At 38.3% G+C, this 26,435-nt stretch overlaps 1 pseudogene; it reads right to left on the bottom strand.

Annotated features, from left to right (window-relative positions):
* Positions 1-17,483: 17,483 nt before the first annotated feature.
* Positions 17,484-25,195, bottom strand: LOC114086184 (Golgi apparatus membrane protein TVP23 homolog B-like; annotated as a pseudogene).
* Positions 25,196-26,435: the final 1,240 nt, after the last annotated feature.

Genomic DNA, 26,435 nt, shown 5'->3' with positions numbered 1-26,435 from the left:
TTCCCTCTATTATGTTTCCAGTTATTACTTTTCCACTCTGTGTTACAATCCTAGCTCCTCCTTACATGAGAGGAGATATTGAATTATGGTTAAAAGCAATGACTCTGGTCAGGCTTACTGACCAGTTGACTGACCCATGAGTTCAAGTCCTAACATCACCTCTCACTATCTGGGTGATACTGAACAAGTTGCTTAAACTCTTGGGGCATCAGGCTCCTCACCTATAAAGTAGGCTGTTGTATATTTCAAACATGACTATACACATTGAGAGAGCTGTGTATATAATGAACGCTCACTGTTAGCCATTACAACCTAATCTTTTACTTGCCATCCACTTATTCCCCTCTTATTCCCCTGTATGTAGTGGAAATGTTGGTGCTTGGTTAATTTCTCTGTTTCATATCATGCAATTGTATTATAATTTTGGGGGGATACTAGGAATTGAACCCAGAGGTATTTGACCACTAAGCCACATCCCTAGCCCTTTTTTTCTTTATTTTGAGACAGAGACTTACTAGGTTGCTTAGGGCCTTACTAAGTTTCTGAGGCTGGCCTTGTACATGTCATCCTCCTGCCTCAGCCTCCTGTCACTGGGATTATAGGACATATTAATAATAATATGTCCCTGTGCCTGACTATCTTTTATAAATTTGATGTTCTATGTGTAAAAATTAGTGGCATAGCCTCAGAATTATTGCTGTCTTTAGCTCTATGAACATCAAGCATCATCAAAAATTCAGATACAGGCAATGTGGCCATACCATTAAACCTTGTGGCATTTACATTCATCAAGGAATTTACATCCATCAAGAGTCCTTAAGCTTTAATATGTCACTTGTAGATCGAAACCTCCATCCTCCCAACTTTGTCTTTGTTCCTAGTCAACCCCTGAGTGAATCTCAATCTTTGAATTTATCAGTTTTATTTATTGATATTTCCTTCCTAATACTTAATTGGAACTCCACCAATTAGCTAAATAACTTTTTTTTTTTTATGGACACACACTACATTTATTTTATTTGTTTTTTTTTTTAAACTTTTTATTGTTGGCTGTTCAAAACATTACATAGTTCTTGATATATCATATTTCACACTTTGATTCAAGTGGGTTATGAGCTCCCATTTTTACCCCATATACAGATTGCAGAATCACATCAGTTACACATCCATTGATTTATATATTGCCATACTAGTGTCTGTTGTGTTCTGCTGCCTTTCCTATCCTCTACTATCCCCCCTCCCCTCCCCTCCCCTCTTCTCTCTCTGCCCCCTCTACTGACATTCATTTGTCCCCCTTGTATTATTTTTCCCTTTCCCCTCACTTCCTCTTGTATGTACTTTTGTATAACTCTGAGGGTCTCCTTCCATTTCGATGCAATTTCCCTTCTCTCTCCCTTTCCCTCCCACCTCTCATCCCTGTTTAATGTTAAACTTCTTCTCATGCTCTTCGACCCTACTCTGTTCTTAGTTACTCTCCTTATATCAAAGAAGACATTTGGCATTTGTTTTTTAGGGATTGGCTAGCTTCACTTAGCATAATCTGCTCTAATGCCATCCATTTCCCTGTAAATTCTATGATTTTGTCATTTTTTAATGCAGAGTAATACTCCATTGTGTATAAATGCCACATTTTTTTTATCCATTCATCTATTGAAGGGCATCTAGGTTGGTTCCACAGTCTTGCTATTGTGAATTTTGCTGCTATGAACATCGATGTAGCAGTGTCCCTGTAGCATGCTCTTTTTAGGTCTTTAGGGAATAGACCGAGAAGGGGAATAGCTGGGTCAAATGGTGGCTCCATTCCCAGCTTTCCAAGAAATCTCCATACTGCTTTCCAAATTGGCTGCACCAATTTGCAGTCCCACCAGCAATGTACAAGTGTACCCTTTTCCCCACATCCTCGCCAGCACTTGTTGTTGTTTGACTTCATAATGGCTGCCAATCTAACTGGAGTGAGATGGTATCTTAGGGTGGTTTTGATTTGCATTTCTCTGACTGCTAGAGATGGTGAGCATTTTTTCATGTACTTGTTGATTGATTGTATGTCCTCCTCTGAGAAGTGTCTGTTCAGGTCCTTGGCCCATTTGTTGATTGGGTTGTTTGTTCTCTTATTGTCTAATTTTTTGAGTTCTTTGTATACTCTGGATATTAGGGCTCTATCTGAAGTGTGAGGAGTAAAGATTTGTTCCCAGGATGTAGGCTCTCTATTTACCTCTCTTATTGTTTGTTTTGCTGAGAAAAAACTTTTTAGTTTGAGTAAGTCCCATTTGTTGATTCTAGTTATTAACTTTTGTGCTATGGGTGTCCTATTGAGGAATTTGGAGCCTGACCCCACAGTATGTAGATCGTAGCCAACTTTTTCTTCTATCAGACGGCGTGTCTCTGATTTGATATCAAGCTCCTTGATCCATTTTGAATTAACTTTTGTGCATGGCAAGAGAAAGGGATTCAGTTTCATTTTGTTGCATATGGATTTCCAGTTTTCCCAGCACCATTTGTTGAAGATGCTATCCTTCCTCCATTGCATGCTTTTAGCCCCTTTATCAAATATAAGGTAGTTGTAGTTTTGTGGATTGGTTTCTGTGTCCTCTATTCTATACCATTGGTCCACCCGCCTGTTTTGGTACCAGTACCATGCTGTTTTTGTTACTATTGCTCTGTAGTATAATTTGAAGTCTGGTATCGCTATACCGCCTGATTCACACTTCCTGCTTAGAGTTGTTTTTGCTATTCTGGGTCTTTTATTTTTCCATATGAATTTCATGATTGCTTTCTCTATTTCTACAAGAAATGCCGTTGGGATTTTGATTGGCATTGCATTAAACCTATAGAGAACTTTGGGTAATATTGCCATTTTGATGATGTTAGTTCTGCCTATCCATGAACAGGGTATATTTTTCCATCTTCTAAGATCTTCTTCTATTTCTCTCTTTAGGGTTCTGTAGTTTTCATTGTATAAGTCCTTCACCTCTTTTGTTAGGTTGATTCCCAAGTATTTTATTTTTTTTGAAGATATTGTGAATGGAGTGGTTGTCCTCATTTCCATTTCAGAGGATTTGTCGCTGATATACAGGAATGCCTTTGATTTATGCGTGTTGATTTTATATCCTGCCACTTTGCTGAATTCATTTATTAGCTCTAATAGTTTCTTTGTAGACCCTTTTGGGTCTGCTAGGTATAGAATCATGTCATCTGCAAATAGTGATAATTTAAGTTCTTCTTTTCCTATTTTGATGCCTTTAATTTCTTTCGTCTGTCTAATTGCTCTGGCCAGTGTTTCGAGAACTATGTTGAACAGAAGTGGTGAGAGAGGGCATCCCTGTCTTGTTCCAGATTTTAGAGGGAATGCCTTCAATTTTTCTCCATTCAGAATGATGCTAGCCTGAGGCTTAGCATAGATTGCTTTTACAATATTGAGGTATGTTCCTGTTATCCCTAGTTTTTCTAGAGTTTTGAACATAAAGGGATGCTGTACTTTGTTGAATGCTTTTTCCGCATCTATCGAGATGATCATATGGTTCTTATTTTTAAGTCTATTGATGTGGTGAATAACATTTATTGATTTCTGTATATTGAACCAGCCTTGCATCCCAGGGATGAATCCTACTTGATCATGGTGCACAATTTTTTTGATATGTTTTTGTATCCGATTCGCCAGAATTTTATTGAGGATTTTTGCATCTAGGTTCATTAGAGATATTGGTCTGTAGTTTTCTTTCTTTGAAGTGTCTTTGTCTGGTTTAGGTATCAGGGTGATGTTGGCCTCGTAGAATGAATTTGGAAGTTCTCCCTCTTTTTCTATTTCCCGAAGTAGCTTGAAAAGTATTGGTATTAGTTCCTCTTTAAAGGTTTTGTAAAACTCTGCTTTATACCCATCCGGTCCTGGGCTTTTCTTAGTTGGTAGTCTTTTGATGGTTTCTTCTATTTCCTCAATTGATATTGGTCTGTTTAGGTTGTCTATATCCTCCTGACTCAATCTGGGCAGATCATATGACTTAAGAAATTTATCAATGCCTTCACTATCTTCTAATTTATTGGAGTATAAGGATTCAAAATAATTTTTGATTATCTTCTGTATATCTGAAGTGTCTGTTGTGATATTGCCTTTTTCATCCCGTATGCTAGTAATTTGAGTTCTCTCTCTTCTTCTCTTCGCTAGCATGGCTAAGGGTCTGTCGATTTTGTTTATTTTTTCAAAGAACCAACTTTTAGTTTTGTCAATTTTTTCAATTGTTTCTTTTGTTTCGATTCCATTGATTTCAGCTCTGATTTTAATTATTTCTTGCCTTCTACTTCTTTTGCTGTTGTTTTGCTCTTCTTTTTCTAGGATTTTGAGATGAAGTATGAGATCATTTATTTGTTGGTTTTTTCTTTTTTTAAGGAATGAACTCCAAGCAATGAATTTTCCTCTTAGAACTGCTTTCAATGTGTCCCATAGATTCCAATATGTTGTGTCAGTGTTTTTATTAATCTCTAAGAATTTTTTAATTTCCTCCTTGATGTCTTCTATAACCCATTGATCATTCAGTAACCTATTGTTCATCCTCCAAGTGATGTATTCTTTTTCCTTCCTTCTTTTATCGTTGATTTTCAGTTCCATTCCATTATGATCAGATAGGATGCATGGTATTATCTCTACTCCTTTGTATTGTCTAGGAGTTTCCCTGTGACATAATATATGATCTATTTTTGAGAAGGATCCATGTGCTGCTGAGAAAAAAGTGTAACTGCTTGATGTTGGGTGGTATATTCTATATATGTCAATTAAGTCTAGGTTATTAATTGTGTTATTGAGTTCTATAGTTTCCTTATTCAACTTTTGTTTGGAAGATCTGTCCAGTGGCGAGAGAGGTGTGTTGAAGTCTCCCATGATTATTGTATGATGGTCTATTAGACTCTTGAACTTGAGAAGAGTTTGTTTGATGAACATAGCTGCACCATTGTTTGGGGCATATATATTTATGATTGTTATGTCTTGTTGGTGTATGGTTCCCTTAAGCAGTATGTAGTGTCCCTCTTTATCCCTTTTGATTAACTTTGGCTTGAAATCTATTTTATTTGATATGAGTATGGACACTCCTGCTTGTTTCCGAAGTCCATATGAGTGATATGATTTTTCCCAACCTTTCACCTTCAGCCTATGTATGTCTTTTCCTATCAAATGCGTCTCCTGTAGGCAGCATATTGTTGGGTCTTGTTTTGTGATCCATTCTACTAGCCTGTGTCTCTTGATTGGTGAGTTTAAGCCATTAACATTTAGGGTTATTATTGAGATATGGGTTGTTCTTCCAGCCATATTTGTTTATTTATGTTACTAAACATGGTTTGTTTTCCTCTTTGATTATTTTCCCCCCTTTAGTGTCCTACCTCCCACTGTTGGTTTTCATTGTTATTTTCCATTTCCTCTTCCTGTAATGTTTTGCCAAGGATGTTTTGAAGAGATGGTTTTCTAGCTGCAAATTCTTTTAACTTTTGTTTATCGTGGAAGGTTTTAATTTCATCTTCCATCCTGAAGCTTAATTTCGCTGGAAACACAATTCTTGGTTGGAACCCATTTTCTTTCAGTGTTTGAAATATGTTATTCCAGGATCTTCTAGCTTTCAGAGTCTGTGTTGAAAGATCAGCTGTTATCCCGATTGGCTTACCCCTAAATGTGATCTGCTTCCTTTCTCTTGTAGCTTTTAAAATTCTCTCCTTATTCTGTATGTTGGGCATCTTCATTATAATGTGTCTAGGTGTGGGTCTCTTATGATTTTGCACATTCGGCGTCCTGTAGGCTTCTAGGATTTGGGATTCTGTCTCATTCTTCAAGTCTGGGAAGTTTTCTCGTATTATTTCATTGAATAGATTGCTCATTCCTTTGGTTTGAAACTCTGTCCCTTCCTGTATCCCAATGACTCTTAAATTTGGTCTCTTGATGTTATCCCATATTTCTTGGATGTTCTGCTCATGGTTTCTTAACAGTCTTGCTGAGCTGTCTATGTTCTTTTCAAGTTGATATACTTTATCTTCATTGTCTGATGTTCTATCTTCTAAGTGTTATACTCTGCTGGTAGTATTCTCAATTGAGTTTTTAAGTTGGTTTATTGCTTCCTGCATTTCTAGGATTTCTGTTTGTTTGTTTTTTATAACCTCTATCTCCCTGTATAGTTGATCTTTTGCTTCTTGGAATTGTTTATGTAATTCATCTTTGAAGTGATCTTTCATTGTCTGATTTTGCTGTCTGATGTCTTCCTTGAGACTCCAGATCATCTGAAGCATGTATATCCTGAATTCTTTATCTGACATTCCATCTGCTGCAGCTATTTCCTCTTCTAACGTTGAGTTGACCTGCATTGCTTGCGGTCCTTTCTTTCCTTGTCTCTTCATACTGTTCGCTTTCCTTTCTACTTGGTGAAACTGTTGTGCTATTGAATTTTCCCCCTATATATTTATATTGGTCTTGTATAGTTGCAAAGTCTCCCTTGCAGGGGCAGGCGGCGGCTGTGCCCCTCCTCCAATTGGGGCAATGTGCCTACCACGCCGGCAGGCCACTAGGCCTGCTCTGCCGGTCGGTAGCAGGTCCGCCTACCTTGCAGGTGCGGGCGGCGGCTCTGTCCCTCTGCGGGCCGCTAGGCTTGTTCTGTCGGTGGTCGCAGTTCTGCCTACTTTGCAGGCGCAGGCAGCGGCACTGCCCCTCTGCAGGCCTCTGGGGCTGTTCTGCCAGTGGGTCGCAGGTCCACCTACCTTGCAGGCGCGGGGGGCGGGGCAGCTCTACCCTTCCTCAGGCCACTGGGCCTGTTCTGTCTGTTGGTTGCAGGTCTGGCCTGTTCTGATGGTGGTCACAGTTCCGTCTACCTTGCAGGAGCGGGGGGAGGGGGCGGCTCTGCCTCTCAGCAGGCCGCTGCTCCTCTTCTGCCGGTTCGTTGCAGGCCCGCCTACCTTGCAGGAGTGATTGGAAGCTCTGCCCCTCCGCGGGCCACTGGGCCTTTTCTGTCGGTGGTCACAGTTCCGCCTACCTGGCAGGCGCGGGGGGTGGGGGGCGGCTCTGCCCCTCAGCAGGCCGCTGGGCCTGTTCTGTGGGTGGTCACAGTTCCCTCTACCTTGCCGGTGCAGGGTGCAGGGTAGGGGGCGGCTCTGCTAAATAACTTTTTTACTAATACATGTAACATCTTGTTTCCTGTATTTTTGTAGTTGTGGATTTGGGCTCAATGCCACAATCCACCTTCCCTGCTTCTTCAACAGTGCGGCTCCATGTTGCCAAAGACAATCCTATGAACTCATAGCTGGTATCTGGATGAGCCCTTGGACTCCGACCTCATTTGGATCCTGATGCTTCCTCAGTGCCCTCTTCCATGTTCCTCTTCAGCCCATAAAAATTATTGCTAAATGTTTTAAGTCCTATATCCATCCATATCTCCCAACTCTGCAAATTATGTCTTCTGACATATTAGCAAGAAAATCAAGGCAATCAGTTGTGAAATACTTGCCATCTTCACCTGCCATGAGCAAAATTGTTTCGATTTGCATCTATCTTTTTTCTTGTCAGTCTCAGAGAATATTGCATCTTTCTTTCAGTGTATGATTCACAGTGCCATTTCCTTCCACTCCCAAGTATAAGCTTGTGCAAACCGTGCACCCAAGCCTGCTTGAACCTACTTCCTTTTAATCACATCCCTTTCCTTTTCCCCAGAAGATTGCTTTTTCTATTTTTCTCCTTCTCATAATCCATCTTAGACAGTAGAATTCTCCAAGCATTTAGCAGCAATACAATATAATTAGAAGGAGAGGCTTTACTGGGAAGAAAAAGGTCCAAGCCAGAAGGACAATTCAAAGCTCCAAGGCAGAAGGTGAGGTGAATAGAATATAGAACATGAGTTCTGAGGACAAATACTGGGAGGATAGTACAGAGATGGGCCACAGCTTGGCTGATATGCCACCTCAATTTAAGCACATGCAGATGATAAGAAGCTTATGATTATAATTGATAACAGGAAAAGTCACTGAATTCTTCCATCAGTGCTGCAAGAATAATTAAAAGTCACAGGTTTTGAGCTCTTTCTTTTGAGGACTATTTGGTTGACATCTACCTGATCCATAAGTTCACAGTGTGGCCATACCAGAAACCTTGTTGATACCAGGAACTTAGATCCAGCAAAAGTTCTTAAAAGTATTTCATTTGCAGATTACTGCCTCACACTCTTCCAGATTTCTCAAGTTCTTACCCTTAGGCAACCCATGAGTTGAACCCTAAGTTCAACCTCTTAAGTGAAAACTACCAGAATCTTATCTTTCTTCCTTTATTTTCTTTACAATGATGGGTATGGAACCCAGGACTTTGCACATGCTAGACAAGTGTCCTACCACGGAGCTACGTCCCTAAACCTTTTCATTTCATTTTGAGACAGGTTCTCGCTAAGTTTCTTAGGTGGACCTCAAACTTGCACCCCTCCTGCCACAGTCTCCAAAGTCACTAGGATTACAGGGCTATGCCATCATGCGCAGCCCAAACGTGTTTCATGCATGAAGTTACCGGAAAAATGATCTCTACGTGATTATTTATGGAATATCAGAATCTTGCTCAGCATTATATGACTGCATATACCCCATATTCAATATAATACGTAATAATGTGTTGAGATGGAATGGAATATTGTGAAGAGAGTGGGGAAAGGAAAATTATGAAGTAACTCTCCCATGTACATCATTTTTTTTTCTGAACCCAATAATTTTACAAGTGTTTTTGAGAGCTTTGAGAAATCATTTTTTTTTTGTTATACAAACTTTATGTAACTCTGGTTTAAATGAAATATCTTGGACAAATTAAGCTTAAAAGAATTTAATTAAGTGAAAACAATTTATGGATCAGGTAGACCTTGGAACCAGAACAAGTTCTAAGAACTCTGGCCTGCAATGTGGTCAGGAGCATTTAGGAAAGCAACGTGGCGATATTACCCAAAGTTCTCTATAGGTTTAATGCAATGCCAATCAAAATCCCAACGGCATTTCTTGTAGAAATAGAGAAAGCAATCATGAAATTCATATGGAAAAATAAAAGACCCAGAATAGCAAAAACAATGCTAAGCAGGAAGTGTGAATCAGGCGGTATAGCGATACCAGACTTCAAACTATACTACAGAGCAATAGTACCAAAAACAGCATAGTACTGGTACCAAAACAGGCGGGTGGACCAATGGTACAGAATAGAGGACACAGAAACCAATCCACAAAACTACAACTATCTTATATTTGATAAAGGGGCTAAAAGCATGCAATGGAGGAAGGATAGCATCTTCAACAAATGGTGCTGGGAAAACTGGAAATCCATATGCAACAAAATGAAACTGAATCCCTTTCTCTCGCCATGCACAAAAGTTAATTCAAAATGGATCAAGGAGCCTGATAGCAAATCAGAGACACGCCGTCTGATAGAAGAAAAAGTTGGCTACGATCTACATACTGTGGGGTCGGGCTCCAAATTCCTCAATAGGACACCCATAGCACAAAATTTAATAACTAGAATCAACAAGTGGGACTTACTCAAACTAAAAAGTTTTTTTCTCAGCAAAAGAAACAATAAGAGAGGTAAATAGAGAGCCTACACCCTGGGAACAAATCTTTACTCCTCACACTTCAGTGTTTTGCCTTTTTAAAAATTGTTTGACCACCTGCAATTGACAGAAGCTCAACCACTTGTAAGAGTGAGCCAGTTATTTGTTACAAGGGTATACTCCACAATCAGGCTTTTACTTAGTTTATTTACTAAGTTAGGCAACAGTTCACTGTAAAAGGAGAAAGGGCTTAGTATGGAGGCATCCTCGGGCCACATTTAAATTGGTTAATAGTTTGAAGATCCTCATTTGCACGACACTTTGAAAGCAGAGTGCAAAGGAGTAGCAAGTGGATTGGTATAAATTGGTTTCAGGGCCCATTTTCTTGTCATGGAAGGTATATTATCAGTGGAGTGTGGTTTTCTAAGTGTGGTTCCCAGACCGGGAGGATCAGCATTACTTGGGAAAATTTTGGAAATATAATTTGTTGCATCTCACACTAGATCTCACTGACTCCGGTATGGGGATGCAGTCCCATTGATTTACATTTGAACAAGTTCTCTCGGATGGTCTGATGCATTCTCAAGTTTGAGAAGTATTGGCTTTAGAGGAGTTGAGTAGCAGTGTACATGGGTGAATTTGCAAAGGCATGTTAGACAATGGTATATGACTTTGTGAATAGGACTTAAAGGAAACTGATCTAATCCTGATAATATTCACAAATAATGAATAATGGAGCTAGATAATTCCAAATGATAGAATATCATGCTGAATGATATTTAAAAATAAAAGAATCTTAAGAGCTTGAGATTTCAGACTAAAATTAACAAGCTGAGATTTGATAGGAATAGAGATAAATTCTCATACTGAGCTACAAAACCTGAAAAATACAAATATCAAATGGGAGAAAAAGGCTTAGATGTATTAGTTGACCACATACTCTCCATATATAACTACAATAAATTTTCATAGTATATTATTATTCACTTATTCATTTATTCAATACTTATTTATTGAGCCTGCCATGAGGCTGGCACTATACTGGGCACTAAGAACAAAAAGCTGAATCCATCAGATTTTTTTTTTGTTGTTGTTAAAAGGGTCTACATTCTAGTGCAGGAGAAAAAAACCCCATCAAACAAATCTGCAAAATATTTCTTTTCCTTTTTGTAAGTTTTATTATTTAATCAATGGAAATTTTAAAATCTGTTCTAATTAGTTATATATGACAGGAGAATGCATCATGATACATCACACATAAAGGAGTATAACTTCTAGTTCTTCTGGTTGTACATGATGTAGAATCACACCAGTCGTGTAGTCATATATGTACATAGGGTAATAATGTCCAATTCATTCTATTATCCTTCCAACCCATGTACCCCGTTCCCTCCCTTCACTCCTCTCTGCCTAATCCAAAGTAACTCTATTCTTCCCTACTCCTCCCCCCAATTAGCATTTGCATATCAGAGAAAACATTTGGCCTTTGTTTTTTGGGGGGATTATGGTAAGTGCTTATCATAGTTTAAAAAGAGTGTCTCCCAAAGATACATGTGTTACAGGCTTGGGCTTGATCCCAGGATGATGTTATTGGGAGAAGGTATGAACATTTAGGAGGTGGGGGCTTATGGGAAGTCTTTAGATCATTGCGGGCATGCCTTTGAAGTGAATTGTGAGACTCTGGATTTCTTCTTCCTCTTCGCTTTCTGGCTCATGAAGTGAGCGGTTTGCTCTGCCATGTACTCTTGTCATAATGTACTGCCTCATCAGAGGCCCAAAACAAAGGAGTCATTTGATATTGGACTGGATCCTCTAGAACCATGAGCCAAAATTCTCTTAGTTATTTTGTTATAGTAATGGGAAGTGAATACTGTGTGAAAAGGATATCCAGGGTCATAGGGATCATATTGTTCTTTGGGTCAGTTACCCAACCCTACAATTTTAGTATTACACTCATCTCAGGGTGAGTCATTCTTGAGAATTAGACAGATAAAGGTGTAGTGCAGTGATTCTTACACTTGAGATGCATGAGAAACACTTAGAGGACTTGTTAAAACCCAGAGTTTCTGATTCATGTGGTTTGCTTTGGGACCCAAGAATTTGATTTTCTAATGAGCAAGTGATATTGATGCTATTAATCTGGTAGCCACAATTTGATAATTATTGGTTTAGATGTGAAAATGCTGAGAGGACTATGGCCTGGGGATGCTTTGCTTAGGGAAGAGAACACTTAAATGAGACATGATAATTATCTTGGAGTATTTGCAGGAGTGACATCTGTAAAATAGATTAAATTTATTCTATGTACTTTCTGAAACGAACATGGATTATTTGGTATATGAAACAAGAAGGCAGAGTATGGGGTAAACCTAAATAACTTTCAGTCTTAAAACTGACTTAATGTGATGGATATCTCAGAAAGAAGTGAATTCTACTGGAGATACTGAAGCAAAAGACTCATTGGGTGTGCTATGTGGACAAAAGAGGCAGAGAGAGATAATCTACAGAGACAGGGCAATAGAAGGCAGAGGCAGAGAAAAACTTTCACAGGTTTCTCTGATTCTAGTTTTTTCTGAAGTCTAGGTGGTGTTGTCTTTGAATTTTGTGAAGTCATTTCTATAACCTTAGAATAAGTTCTCCATTTATTAAGTTAGTTTCTTGCTTTTATTTCTTAACCATGGGGCCCTAATGAGCAAAAATCAAACACAATGGAATCTAGCAATGAGGGTACTTATTGGAATTGTCAATATGGCAACCATTGGTCATGTTTGCTAGTGTCATGTCAGTGTTACACTGGAATAGAAGCTAGATTATGGTGAAGTGTAAATTATCAGTAAAGAAATCAAGAGTGGTTTAGAAGTATTGATTTCTCAAAGCAAAAGTTATAGAGGAAATTTTAGAGTTAAAATACATTTTTTAAAAAGGAGCAGAATGGCTAGCGTCATAGTTCAGTTTGTATAGTTTGAAGGGAAAGAGCTAATAGAATGTGAGAACAGAGAATACTCAGAGTAAATTTTGGTAGAAATGTCATATGATGAGATTAAAACCCACAGGAAGGAGTTGTGTCTAATCCTAGGAGGAATATCTTGTCATTTGAGGAGACAAAGAGAAAAAGATGCTTAGTCTTACATGAAGATTGTGCTAAGAGAGAAGACAGAAAAGTGAAATTTGCATAAAATTGGGAGTGAGAGAGTCCCTGGAGAGAGCTGGGATTGTAGAGGGCTGGGCAGAAAGCTTAAAGACCTGATGATGGAGATTCCATGTCACTTCAGGGAGTAATGAGAGATGAACAAAGGCAGAACAACGGATGAGGGAAGCCAGGAGACCACAGATGAGACTCTCCATGTAGGGTGGAAGCAATTGGAAAACTGCGTGATATCCTCCAAACTATGATCACTGGCTCAGGAAAGAGCTTGCTGTGGGGACAAATTCTAGGGAATGTGAAGGAAGATAGTGGTGCAAAAAAGTTGAGAGTAGTGATAAAAACAGCAACAAAAAAATAGTTCAAATGATAAAACGTGGTGTCCAGCCAGGTGAAATGGCTCACACCCATGATCCCAGGCCCTGGGAACCTGAGGCAGGAGGATTGCAAGTTCAAAGCCAGCCTCAACAACTTAGCATGGCTCTAAGCAACTTAGCAAGACCCTGTCTAAAAAATGAATAAATAAAAAGGGCTGGGGATGGGTCCAATGGTTAAGCACCCCTGGGTTCGATCCTTGGTACCAAACAAACAAAACCTTGGTGCCCAGAGGGCTAGGAAAGTAAAGTTAGGACAGGGAAATGGAGACAGGGGACAGATGGGGAAAAGGATAGAAACATTCCCTTATTTTTAGAGAATTGAAGTGACATATTCAAGATCACATAAAGACTTAGTTCAGCATTTTTCAACTTTTTTTGATAATAAGTGAATTGTTTTATATAAAGCATGTAAAAAAGTACCTGGATCATTTAGTAAATACAAATTTGCTGTCTTCATCATTTTTTTTTAAATAGTACTGGGGATTGAACCCAGAGGTGCTCTACCCCTGAGCTATGTCTCTAGCCCTTTTTATTTCTTATTTTGAGACGGGGTCTTGCTAAGATGCCCAGGCTGCTCTTGAACTTATGATCCTCCTGCCTCAGTCTTCTGAGTTTCTGGGATTATGGGCATGTGCCATCGCCTCTGGCCATCATCATAACTTTATCCTATAGGGTGCCTTCTGTAGTTCCTAAAGGCTCAGTTTGGCTTTGCAAACTAGAGTTGACTGGTTTTCTTTCCTTGGAGCTCTTGAATGGAAGTGATAATGGATACATGTTGGTCAGCCATGCAGAAAATGGGATTAACAAATTTATCTTCTTTCAACCACCCACATTTTCACTATATCCCCAATACTTTAATCATCAGATTGAAACTTTCAGCAATTTATCACTGTCGTAGAGTCCAGAGTATCTTTGTTTTAGTCATATACCAATCCATTTATCTGTGATTTCAGCCAGTCTCCCCTAGCCCTTCTGGCTGCTGAAGAATTGCACTTCAAAATAGATTTCTCCTTTGTCACAGCGGTTGCACTGAAGCTGTAATCATCACATAGTTACTCCTTCAAAAATTGCTTGTAAACTTACCTTTTCATCACCAAGAGAAATACGAGTCTTCCTGGTTGTGGCTGGGCAGTTTCTAAATGGCAGCCAGAGGCAGCCTGGCCATTCCACCCAGGACACCAGCTGCCCTGTATACGGGGAGTCCTTAGGTCTGTTTAAGACATGGAATGGAAAGAAATTTTAATTTAGTAGCAGAGGAAGTTCTAGTGGGTCAATGAGGTCACTGAAAAGGTGTACAAATGTGCTAGGTTCCTTTCATTGCAGTGACAAATTACTACAAAGGTGGGAACTTAAAACAACACTTATCTCAATTTCCATATGTAATCACCAGGAACATTTTGGGATATATCATTATCATCTTTTGTTTTAAAATGGAAATAGCATTTTTGGATATGCAATTATAGTCTTTTTTCACGGAAATATATTCTCTCATTTGCTAACATTTTTATCATTGCAGTTTCATGTACTTTTAGAATTTGACTAAATTTTGAGCATTATCCTATGTCATCAAATATTAAAAACAAAACATAACCATACTTTGGCCTGGGGATGTGGTTCTGTGGTAGAGTGCTTGCCTAGCATGCACAAGGCCCTTGGATTGATCCCCAGCACAACAACACACATGACATAATTTAAATAATTGTAGAGTATTACAGTTCATGGATGTGCATAATTGATTCCTCATATCAAGATGTTGTCTATTAGGAAATCTTTGTAGGTATGTTTAATACTGTTGAATGAATCTAAAAGCTGAACAAAATTTCTAGAAAGGGGAATGGATATTTTAAAGCACACGATAATACTGTAAATTGTCATGTGGAAGCCCTGCCTGTGTTCATGCTTCCTCTGTGGTTTATGGGAATGCTTGAGTCCACATATCCTCACCAATATCAGATGATTTAATATCCTTAAAATAGTTTCCAATTAGATCTGTAGAAATTGGCTTCTCAGTGTCCTTCTTAAAGACCGTAAAGTGTGTTTTGTCTGTTTCTTGGCCATTTTTATTTCTTCTCCATTGAGTAAAGCAAAATAATAAAGTTTTATTGTACAAAAATATACCTTTATGGTTTCTGTTTTTATCACTTTGCTTTAAAAACCTATTAATCCTAATATTAGGTAATTCCCGATGTATTTCCTTACAGTTCATTTATGATTTTACTTTTTATATTCAACTCATTAAACCATTTCACATTTATTTTGTGTGCTACCTGAGATAGGGACCTAATTTTATTTTTCTTTCCTGAAAGGTAAGTCAATTATCTTAGTAGGAGCTATTAAATTATCTATCTATCATTTAGGAATGCCTTCTATTATCAGTATCACAAAGCGGAAGATGGGATTTGCTATTTTTTTTTAATAAAATGATAATTTCTTTTAATTAGTGTATGTATGTAATTACCAGTATAATTCTTAACTTTTTTTGTTGGAAGCCGTAGATGAATTATGGGTTTGGCAGGAAAGCTGCTTTTCTGGGAACTTCTCGTTGAAATTCCCTGGTTCAAGAAAGGCCAGGTCATGTCAGCATCCTGTCTCAGCTCACAGCCTCTGGGAGGTGCGAGTAACCTGCCATGCACTGAAACAAAACCCCTCCCACACTGAAACCTTCTGCCTGTTTGATGATGAACTTCCTCTTAAATAAAAAATTGGGGCCTTTTTCAGTCATTCAGTTCCAGTTTCTATCAGGGCTGGAATATCCATCAAACGCCATGTTTCCCAAATCTAATTTCCGGTTTTGTTTTTATTTCTTATTAATTTGCTGAGAGCCACGGCTGAGTCTGTAGACTGCGGCATTAATTATTTTAGACCTTTTAATTTTTCCAGGCAGCTTACACCTCCTAGCAAGAACTTCTTCTTCTGGGACACTAGCTACCCCATCACTTGGTAAACAATAGAGTTTTATACATATGTAAAGTTGTGCACCTTCCAAGCTATCACTCACAAAGACATTTATTCAACTAAAACAAAACGTCTTTAAAATATTTTAACAATGTACAGATACAATTCACAACGTAATCTATTGATTAAAAGACTCCAACAAGGGCTGGGGATGTGGCTCAAATGGTAGCGTGTTCACCTGGCATGCTTGCAGCCCGGGTTCGATCCTCAGCACCACATACAAACAAAGATGTTGTGTCTGCTGAAAACTAAAAAATAAATATTAAAACTAACTCTCTCTCTCTCTCTTAAAAAAAAGGCCATTTTATGAAAAAAAAAAAAAAAAAAAAAAGACTCCAACAAGCCGGGAGGGCGTAGTGGCGTACACCTGTAATCCCAGCAGCTTGGGAGGCTGAGGCAAGAAGATCCTGAGTTCAAAGCCAGCCTCAGCAAAAGCAAGGTGCTAAGCACCTCAGTGAGACCCTGTCTCTAAATAAAATACAAAAATAGGGCTGGGGATGTGGTTGAGTGCTCCTCCCCCACTCCCCCACCAAAAAAGATACCAACAAAGTTTATAGTACCTACAACAGAATTTACAGGTGCCTACAACAGTTTGTAGATTGTTTTAATTTGCATTATATATATTGCCCTTTTAAAGAAACATTATTAATACAAATGTATTATTTATAATATCCCCATTATAGCAAGAAAAATTAGATTCATAAAATGTCTTTTAGGCATTTATTATGCCAATTATTTAAATGATTATTCTTACTATGATATAAGAATAATATTCATTTAGTAATATAAGATTTTTAGTAGCCAAAAGAGCACTGAAGAATTTCTAGGAAGTTCCAAAATAAAATCTGGCTATCCTTTCCATGAAATAAATAGAATAGCAGCAATCCTTGTGTAGCCCTTAAATATAAACTAAGAAGATTCCATTTATATTATTTATTCCTTAAGTAAATGAGTTGCTGCAGTATAAAGATAAAAGAAAAGTTTAGAAACAGTTAATACTACTAGCCTAACTCATACCCAAGCCAAGTGCTCACTGTTAACAATGGGATCAACTTATTTCTGAAAATAACCTACAGAAATAATGTATAAACACATAGACCTTTGACATAGACTAGAAACATCCTATGTTCTATGGATCAAAATGCAAATATCTCTGTAACACATGTAAATGAATCCATTAATTTGGGATATACTGATACATTACTATTTGCTTACATACGTACACCATAAAATAAATTCTGACAATGTTTATAGAGACAGCATACTTCCCAGCCCCAACTACAAGAGAAAGAAAATTAAAACATTATTAAAAAAAACGAAGCAAACCAGTTTTCATACTACTTTTTAAGTGAAAAAAGCAAACCAAACAAACCAACCCAATACTCCTCATTATAACTGGACTGAGCTCCAAACAATTCATAAACAAGAATATCATCAGTTATTCCCCAATGTCACGGAGTTCATAAGCTTGCTTTCTATTCAAGAATTCTGACCAACTCTGGTGTTTTGTTTTAAAAACTGCTTTCCAAGATACAGGGTAGCCATACTTGTTCAATTCTTATGGCTACCCACTTTGCACCTGATGTAATCATACAGGTTGGCACCTTGTTATACCACAACCATGGTAACCACAGCCATCCACTTCACTCTGAAAAGGAAGAAAGCACTATAGGCAAATACCCACCACAGCACTGGACAGGCAGCCAGTCCTAACCAAAAGGTTCTTGATTCAGTTTTATTTTCTTGAGGAGATGACTTCCTTAGCTCAAACACCCAATGACTCTTTCCATACTAATCAGTATGATTCCACCACCAAAGGAAAACCATCAGTCTACCTGTGACATTCTTCATTGCCCAAAAGTCACAAGACAATGAGAAAATTGTCACTGTACAGGCAATAAAGCTGCTGCTGAGCCATTCACAGAGAGGATAGACTATAATGTCACTGACTCGGAAGAACACATGGAAAAATGGTGCCACTGGATGTCTGACTTTGGACTTTCTTAGTCTATTAGTTGTCTCTTCTTCTGCATCAAACAATGAAATATCTTCAGTGTTATCATTGCTGTTCCTGTAGGAAGGACCCCCAGCTTCATCCTCTCTCCATACCTACAGTCCCTCGCCTCTTAACATTTTTTTCTACTTGTTTTCTATTTGTCTCATTTCTTCATGCTCCTTTTATGTTCTTTGTTTTATATTAGTCAATTTTTAGTATGTCAACTATTGGTTTATTAGCTATTCTCCTATTTTAAGTGGTTACTCTCTGGTTTATAGTACCTAGTTTTAAACTTATAAGTATCTACCATTAAATAATATTACATGACTTCATATGAAATGTAAGACAGCAGGAAAATTTCATTATCCCTTTTCCATCCTTTGGGCTCTAATGGGCCTATTTTATTTCTACATAGATCCCAAACCTTACAGTACATTATTGTTACTTTGCTTTAAGCACTAAAAAATTAATAAATGAGAAAACAATTTTATTGTGATTTGCATATTTACCACTTCTGGAACTCTCCATTCTTTTGTGTAGAATTTCAATCTGGCATCATTTTCCTGATACTTGTAGAACTTCCTTTAATATTCCTTTTTAGTGTGGGTGTGCTGCTGACAAATTCTTTGATATTCTCTTATGAAGTTCTTATTTTGTCTTTTTTTTTTTTGAAGAATTTTTTTTTTACTGGATACAGAATCTAGGTTGACTCTGATTCCCCTCTTCTCATTTAAACATGTCATTCCATTGTCTTCTAGATTTCATGAATTCCTACAAGAAATCTTAGAGAGGTTTTGTTGTTGTTCCTTTGTAGGAATGTCATGCACCCCATCTGGGTGTTTTTAAGACTTAGAGACTGGGGATTGAACCCAGGGGAGCTTAACCACTGAGCAACATTCCCACATTCCCTCGCCTTTTTTTTTTTTTTAAAGCATTTTATTTTGAGTCATGGTTTCACTGAGTTGTTTAGGGCCTTGCTAAATTCTGAGGCTGGCTTTGAACTTGCAGTCCCCCTGGCTTAGCCTCCCTAGTTGCTGGGATTGCAGGCACGTGCCTCTGCACCTGTCAAGACTTATGTTTCTTAATCACTGGATTTTTAGCAACTTAATTATAATGTAGTTTGGTTTAATGCTGTGACTGTGATTAACATTCTTTGCTTATTTATTTTATTTTTTTTTATACTGGAAATTTAACCTAGTGGTGCTTAACCACTGAGCCACATCCCCAGCCCTTTTTATTTATTTATTTATTTATTTTTGAGAAAGGATCTCACTAAGTTGCTGAGGCTGGCTTTAAACTTGATGTCCTCCTACCTCAGCATCCCACGTTGCTGGGATTATGGGTGTGTGCCACAATGCCTGGCTGGACATTTTTTTTAAACATGTTTTGTTTATTTCAGATTCATTGTACTAGGTATATGAAGTTATATCTGGAAATGCTTTGGCTTATATTTGCTTTAAATAATTACTAATTTAAACCAGTCAATCAGTTGGTCAGTATCACATAGTTACCACAGCCAATACAAGAGTCTGAATATTTTGAATCTTAAAAATCTTGGTTCATTTTTCTTTCTTTGAAATCTCTTCTTGTAGTTCATCAGTTGGATTTTTCCTCTTTGTTTATCCTCAGAGTGAGAGCTGTTTAATCTTAAATTCTTCCAACTGATCATGTGGGTGGGGGACATTGTCCTTAACTGGCTAATTTGGCTGATACTCAAATTATTCCAAGTGCTACCATGTGCATAGTTACCATCACAATTCTCAGTATCTAGAAGACATTCTTCCAGTAGAGTACTCTCCTATGAAGAAAATAAAACTTTTTTTCTCACTACCTAATTCTTTTGAGTCTTTGATCTATAAAGTACCTCCAAATACCAAAATCCTCGAGTACACTGTTGTCAAGGCTTCTCTGCATTTGGTTCCACATACAAATCTCCACACATGGGGTCTATGCTTCTCAGAAAATATGTGTCCCTGTAGGCTTTTCTGTCCTCTCAGCTAATTTGCAGGAATCAAAGGAAGGTAGTTTGGGCTGGGAGTGAGGCAGTAATGGGTCTCACTACAATCCAGAGATACAACTTGTCTGTGAGAAAGATGGATACATTCTCATTAGCACTGCTGATTTGAAAATTCTGTTTCTAGATTTTACACATTCTGTCATTGCAATTGGATATCATCATCCAAAACTAATCAATTGTTGGGGTCTTCAAATTGCTCTATACCTCCATCCTACTTATTATCTTAACTTCTATTTGTTTGAAAAAGAGGCTGAAAATTTGATTATCTCACATAATGAGACTTATAATCTGAAAAATGATGCTCAGAAAAGTAATTGGCTTTTAATGATGTTCCTCATGATCCCCAAGGCTCTATTTGGAGTCAATGGAAATGCAAGGAACTTGGGAAATTTATGTCTTTGATAATGACGGGCTTGATTGAGAAAAATCATTCATTAATGTTCACTCCATTCCCAATGATGAATATTGAAACATGAGGTTATTTCCTCTTAGTAACATAGCAAACTGGGCCACACATGCCTGTTTCAGGCATAGAAGCCTGTTCTGCAGGATCAAGTAGCTCTTAGTGAAATTGAATAAACATGGAGTATTCATACCACCACAGATTACACCTAAATCATATACCTTAAAATTTACATGAGTTTGCAGCATCATTTATTTAAAATAATATACCAGGAAGACTTTCTTCTTCAATATCCTCCAAGTTAACATTTTTGAATCTCATGACACAGGGCTGACTAGCTTCTGAAAAGAAAAGAAAGAATATACCTGTGATAGTAATTTATCATTCTTGACATTTTCCTTTCAGTTTAATTACTGCTGAGCAGCAGAAGTGACACTTAATAAACCTAAGAAGTGTTTTGAAGATTCTCATAGAAAATCCCCACCTTACAGGAGAATTGGAAAGCTGTAAGGTACACCTGACCATACCCATCATTTGATTTTGTTGATGAATGTCACAGTAACCATTACAAAGTGTTACGGACATGAGGAAGAGTAATGTGCCGATTGCCAGTAAGACTCCTGGTTCAGAGACTCCAGACGACCTTAACTTTTAAAGATTTTAGGTTTTTTTATCTTGTTTTCTTCTCTTCTCATCAGGGTGATGTGGAACCCAGTGTCAAAGTTCAGAGGGCTACACTGTTCCCAAGTGACTCAGCTAATTTCAAATATTCTGAAAAACTCAACGTTTTGTTCTCTTTTTGTTTGGTTGTTAAGAATAAGCCCAGAAGACAAATTTTTGGATGAATTCAGAAACCACAGCCCAATGCAATGCTGTCTGATGGGACCATGTGATACTTCTGGTCCCTGAATTCTTCCCTACCACTTCTCTTCTTGCACCCAATTTATTTTCTTTGAATATTACTTTTTTTCCAGGCCTTCAAAGTCTCCTTCTAAAAGAACTCTATTAAAGTACTATTAATTAGTCTGATGGCAAGGTCCTTAGGGTATATAGACTAGAAAGAGAAAGGAGATTTTCTGGGAAGATGATTAAGTAAGATACTGGACCCTTATTTAACCCTCTATTCTGCAGCAGACAAATTCCTAGAACATTTTCAATCATTTTTTTTTTTTTACATAAATTTTCCTACAACCCTGTAACTCAGGGACAGATGAGGGAACTGAAGCTCAGAGAGGTCTAGTGGTTTGCCTAAGGTTACACAGCTAGTTAATAGCAGGTAAGAGTGAATAAAAGTAAGCATAAGTAAGTTATCTGCCCATAGACTAGTACTAAACCTATTTTACATGATGAAAGTTTTTTAGATCATTGCAATAAATGCTAAAAGTGAAAATTCCAAACTTCTATAAGAATGGAATGTAACTATTGATTGCCCCTAGAAAGATAACAAAGCAATATTCTTCAAATATAAGAAATAAAAGCTTCATTTACAAACCTAACACCAGAAATGACTGCATCAGAAACCGTATGAGCTTAGCAACAAAGGATGTGGGTTAGATGTGGGAAGAAAATGACACCTAGGAGAAAGAAATCAATTTCCATTAGTCAAATTTCATGGATTAAAAGAATAAGCATGCTAGATAAAAAGCAAAAGTTAATGGAATTTTGAAGCAATTCAATAAGTATTTAAAAACACTCAAGCTACAGTGACAAAACTGGCACAAGATTGTGGGGGGAAATAATGAAATGCACACACTGTTGATTTCATGGAATTTAACATCAATTAGACAATCAAAAATATTTAGTGAACTCTAATTAAATGTTCAACATTCCAATCCTCTTTGACACTGCTTTCCCCCACCACCAAAAGATAAGATCAAGACACACATACATGAAATGTACCAGTGGCCTGGTGTTATGGACACAGGTAGAAGGAAACGGTCCCATTTCAGGCTCTAGGAGTTCACAATTATTTGAAGGGACAGATGTCTTTAATGCCAAGTGGAGTGTGGTAACTAATTTAAGAGAGTTTTAGACCCAGGGTGAAGGCAGGCTTCTGAGAGACAATCGGAACATTGAATGGTGCTGTTCATGGTGTTATTTGAAGGAGAGAGAGGAATGTTCCCATTACCTGTAGCTTGGTTGGAATGACAAAGCAAACACAGTGGAGCATAGATTTTAATTCAGCCAGACTGGTTCTGCCTGTGGGGAAACAGCCTCAAATCTAAAGAAAAAGGGCTTATTTCATGCTTTTCCCTATTACTTCTCCCTGTGGCTTGTTGAGGTTCTCCCAACATTATAGTATCTACTTTGATTTTAATGACAAAGGGCTGTGATGATTTGTCTGGGGACCACATTCATTTTGGTATGTTCATCCCTCTTTAAAGTCATGGTGGTGGTTGAATTTTTACAAGATGTTTAAAATTGCCCTGGACAAAACCAGCTGTAACTGATCAGAGGGAGAAAATAATATGGGAATACTTATAAACAAAAGAAAACAAGTCAAAACAATCTTTCCCTAAACCTATAAAAAATGCATACAGACACATCAATCAACAATATCCAATGTGATGCTTCTGACCTTTCACCAGTTGAGCTATTAGTGGATCATCCTCCTGGTTGTGGTGCTACACCATGAATAATACACATCCTATTTCCTTCATCTGCATATTCTTAGCAGCAACATAAATCCAGATTTCTGAGATGAAGAAACTTCTGGCCAGTGAATTCTGAGTGAGAACATAAAGTTACCTGTCTGACCTGCTTTTAGATACCTCTCTCATTCATTCAGCAAATGTTTACTGAGTGCCTTATATATGCCAATCACAGTCAAAGGCACAGGGAATGCACCTGTGGGCAAGGCAGATGCAGCTGCTGCCCTCATGGAGCTTTCTGTTGGGGTTAGGGGGAAGGATGGTACCAGGGGGTGAGAGTTATATTATAGTGATGTATGTGTCAAGTGCTTGATGAGGGAAATGGAATGGAGGCAAAGAGGTGATATCTTTAATCTGGAGGTGATATTCTAGCAGCATCCTAAGGAATAAGTAGGGGTTAGGCAGGTGAAGGACAGGAGCAAGATGGAGGCATATTCCCAGCTGGAGAGCGTAAAGAAGTCAGGGAGAGGGTGGTCGTGTGGACACTGAAAGGAGAGTTCAAGGTAGGAGCAGCAGGAGGTGAGGCCAGAGAGGTAAATGGAACCAGATCGTGAAGAGCCCAGTTTTCTTCACTGAATTCTTCGCTCCCCATTCTGGGAACACAGCTGGAAACAAAGCTCAAGGCCTCTGGGCTGTATTTCCTTTAGTATAAATATAGTATCCATCTCTACTGGCCTTAGGGATCAGCTTGAAATTTGGAATGGGAGGGGTTCTGAACTGAGGGTGTTCTTTTGTGCCTGGTTAAATACAGAGAAAGAAGAAATTATGCTTTGGGGGATTAAGAATTCATAGTCTGTGCATTTGGAAATTTTCACTTAGGATGGAATCATTGCCTAACTTTTTAGAGAGCTGGGAAGATTGGCAGGGGTTAGATTTCAGTTTCCCACTGCAAGTGATTACTTGAGGCCCATGTTCTGCCTCTTTGGTTCTTGTGAGATTAGAGTGGCTGCGCTAGGGGTATTTCCAGATTGACCTGAGGATATTGGTGCTCTATGAGTTAATTTTTTCATAGCCACAAAGGTTAGGTATATGCTTTTGGGGGTGTTCAAAGCTCAGTGCAGGAGAGTCTTTAATTTGCTGGAAAACAAGGTGGGTGTGGTGAAGCTTCCTTAGGTAGATGCTATGTGCAGAAGGCAAAAGCTCAATTACCTTCTTGATATGTAAGCTAATGAAAAAGATATGGATCCAGCTTATTCTTTTGTTAGGAGATGCCTTCTTATGAGGGGAGAAAAGCAGCCTTTCTTGGCTGGGGATGAGATGGACCTTACTGTCATATAAACATCATCGTTCTCCAAGGTGAACAGCTGCCACTGACCCGATAGCAGGGGTAGCTCTCCAATGCAAGAGACTAAAGGACAATTGAATTTTAGACAGTCGTCGAAAGATTTCATATTTTCTAACAGTTTGGTTGAGGCTGTGATTAAAAATGAAGATCTCCATTAGAATCTATTCGCTCCAGTCTCCAGTCAATGCTAAGCAGAGTGTGCTGGTTCCTTCCCTATGTCCACTTCCCATTTTTCTATGGTCACTGTTCTCTGTAGTTGTTTTGTTTCATTCCATGTCTGCACATTTCCAAATCTCTCTTATATCTGTGGGAGTGTGATAAAAATTTTGACCAATGATGCATAAACTGAAGCGTAAGATTTCTTGGAAACACTTTTGTTTTCTTGATATACATACTATACTCTATGGCTTTTCCTTTCTCTTCATTCCTTCTTCATGCCTGAAATATGATAATGATATTTGCATGCTGGGACTCTGAGGAAAAGGCTGAAGGGCTCACAGAGACATTGGCCCTGAAATCTTTGAGCTGCTTAGCCTATGACAGTAGCTGCTACGCTCAGATTTCTCATTAATTGACGATAACAAAGTATTACATGTTTAAACCATGGTAAACAGATTTCTGTTACTTGCAGATGAACCCAATTCTTAACTGACACAAATGGCTTCTGGGGTGAGGGAGACAACTGGCAGAGGGAGTCCCAGCACCTTTCTCCTGCACCTGTAGCAGAAGTCTGCATGCTCACCTGGTGAGCCTTTGTTGGGTAAGTACTGGATCAGGGGGAGCACATTTCACAGGCCAATTATCAGTCTGTCCACATGTCCAAAGTACTCCTGGAGCATTGTTCTTTTCCCAAATTTAACCTTATCATATACGCCCTGAGAACTTTTTTTAAAAAAATTATGGCTGACCTCTCCTGGTGTACTAGATAGTGATACTGTGCCTAATGGAACTTTGGGTTTATGATGTTGTTGTTGTTGAGGTTGTTGTTATTATTATTATTAGGGACTAGGTGGGAAAAGAAGAAGGCTAAATACACCCTGCCTTTCATTACTTAGTTAATTAATCAAATAGTTTTTTAGTGCCTACCATGTACCAAATACTATGTTAAGATTTGAGCCTGACAGGTATATAAGACAGAAGACCCTTCTGTCTTAGGGTCTAGACTTGGTACCATATTATTACTCTACTAAATGCTCGCTATGAGACAAGTATGTTTTAAATGCCTCATACACATCATCTTTTATAATCTTTATGAAAAATATCTGTGAGACAGCTATTACTAGCATTTTAGAGATTTAAAGGAAAATGAGTATCAGGGAAATTTTATAAATATATTACCATGGCTAGAAGGCAAAAAAGTTGGTATTCTATCTGACTTCAAGGTAACCAACTTGAAAATCTCCAATAACTCTGTTTGTATTAGGGAATACATGAACTCCACATGCCCCAATACTGACTTAATGAGTGATGGGAATAGAAGTGGAGAGGGAGCCCTGAAGGGGAAGTAGATGGAAAGAGACTTTTTTCTTTCTTTTTTTTTTTTAAACAAGATTTTCTTTTTTATTTATTTGTTCTAACTAGGTATATATGCCAGCACAATGCATTTTGATTCATTGTACACAAATGGAACACAACTTTTCATTCCTCTGGTGTCACACCATATGTGCAGTCATTCATGTACTTAGGGTAATGATGTCCACCTCATTCTACCATCTTTCCTGCCCCGATGCTCCTCCCCTCCTCACCCTCCCCTTTGCCCAAAGTTCCTCCATTCCCAACCCCCATTTTGGTTCAGTATCCACCTTTGCATTCGCAGGTAAATGGATGGAGTTGGAGAATATTATGCTAAACCAAGTAAGCCAATCCCCAAGAAGCAAAGGCCAAATTTTCTCTCTGATAAGTGAAAAGAGACTTTTTTTTGAATAGAAGACATCATGAAGGAAAATACTAGGTAGGGTATTCAAGGGCATGCTGTGTCCAAGTAATGGCAAAGCAGGAAGCTGTGTGGAGAGAAATGTGATGGCTTTCTACTCTCCATATTGCACAGAGCAAAGTTTAGCTGTCTTCAGCTGTCCTCTT

The sequence above is a fragment of the Marmota flaviventris genome, chromosome 3 (genome assembly GCF_047511675.1).
Source record: "Marmota flaviventris isolate mMarFla1 chromosome 3, mMarFla1.hap1, whole genome shotgun sequence".
In the NCBI taxonomy this organism is placed as follows: Eukaryota; Metazoa; Chordata; class Mammalia; order Rodentia; family Sciuridae; genus Marmota; species Marmota flaviventris.
This window is presented reverse-complemented; position numbering and strand designations above follow the sequence as displayed.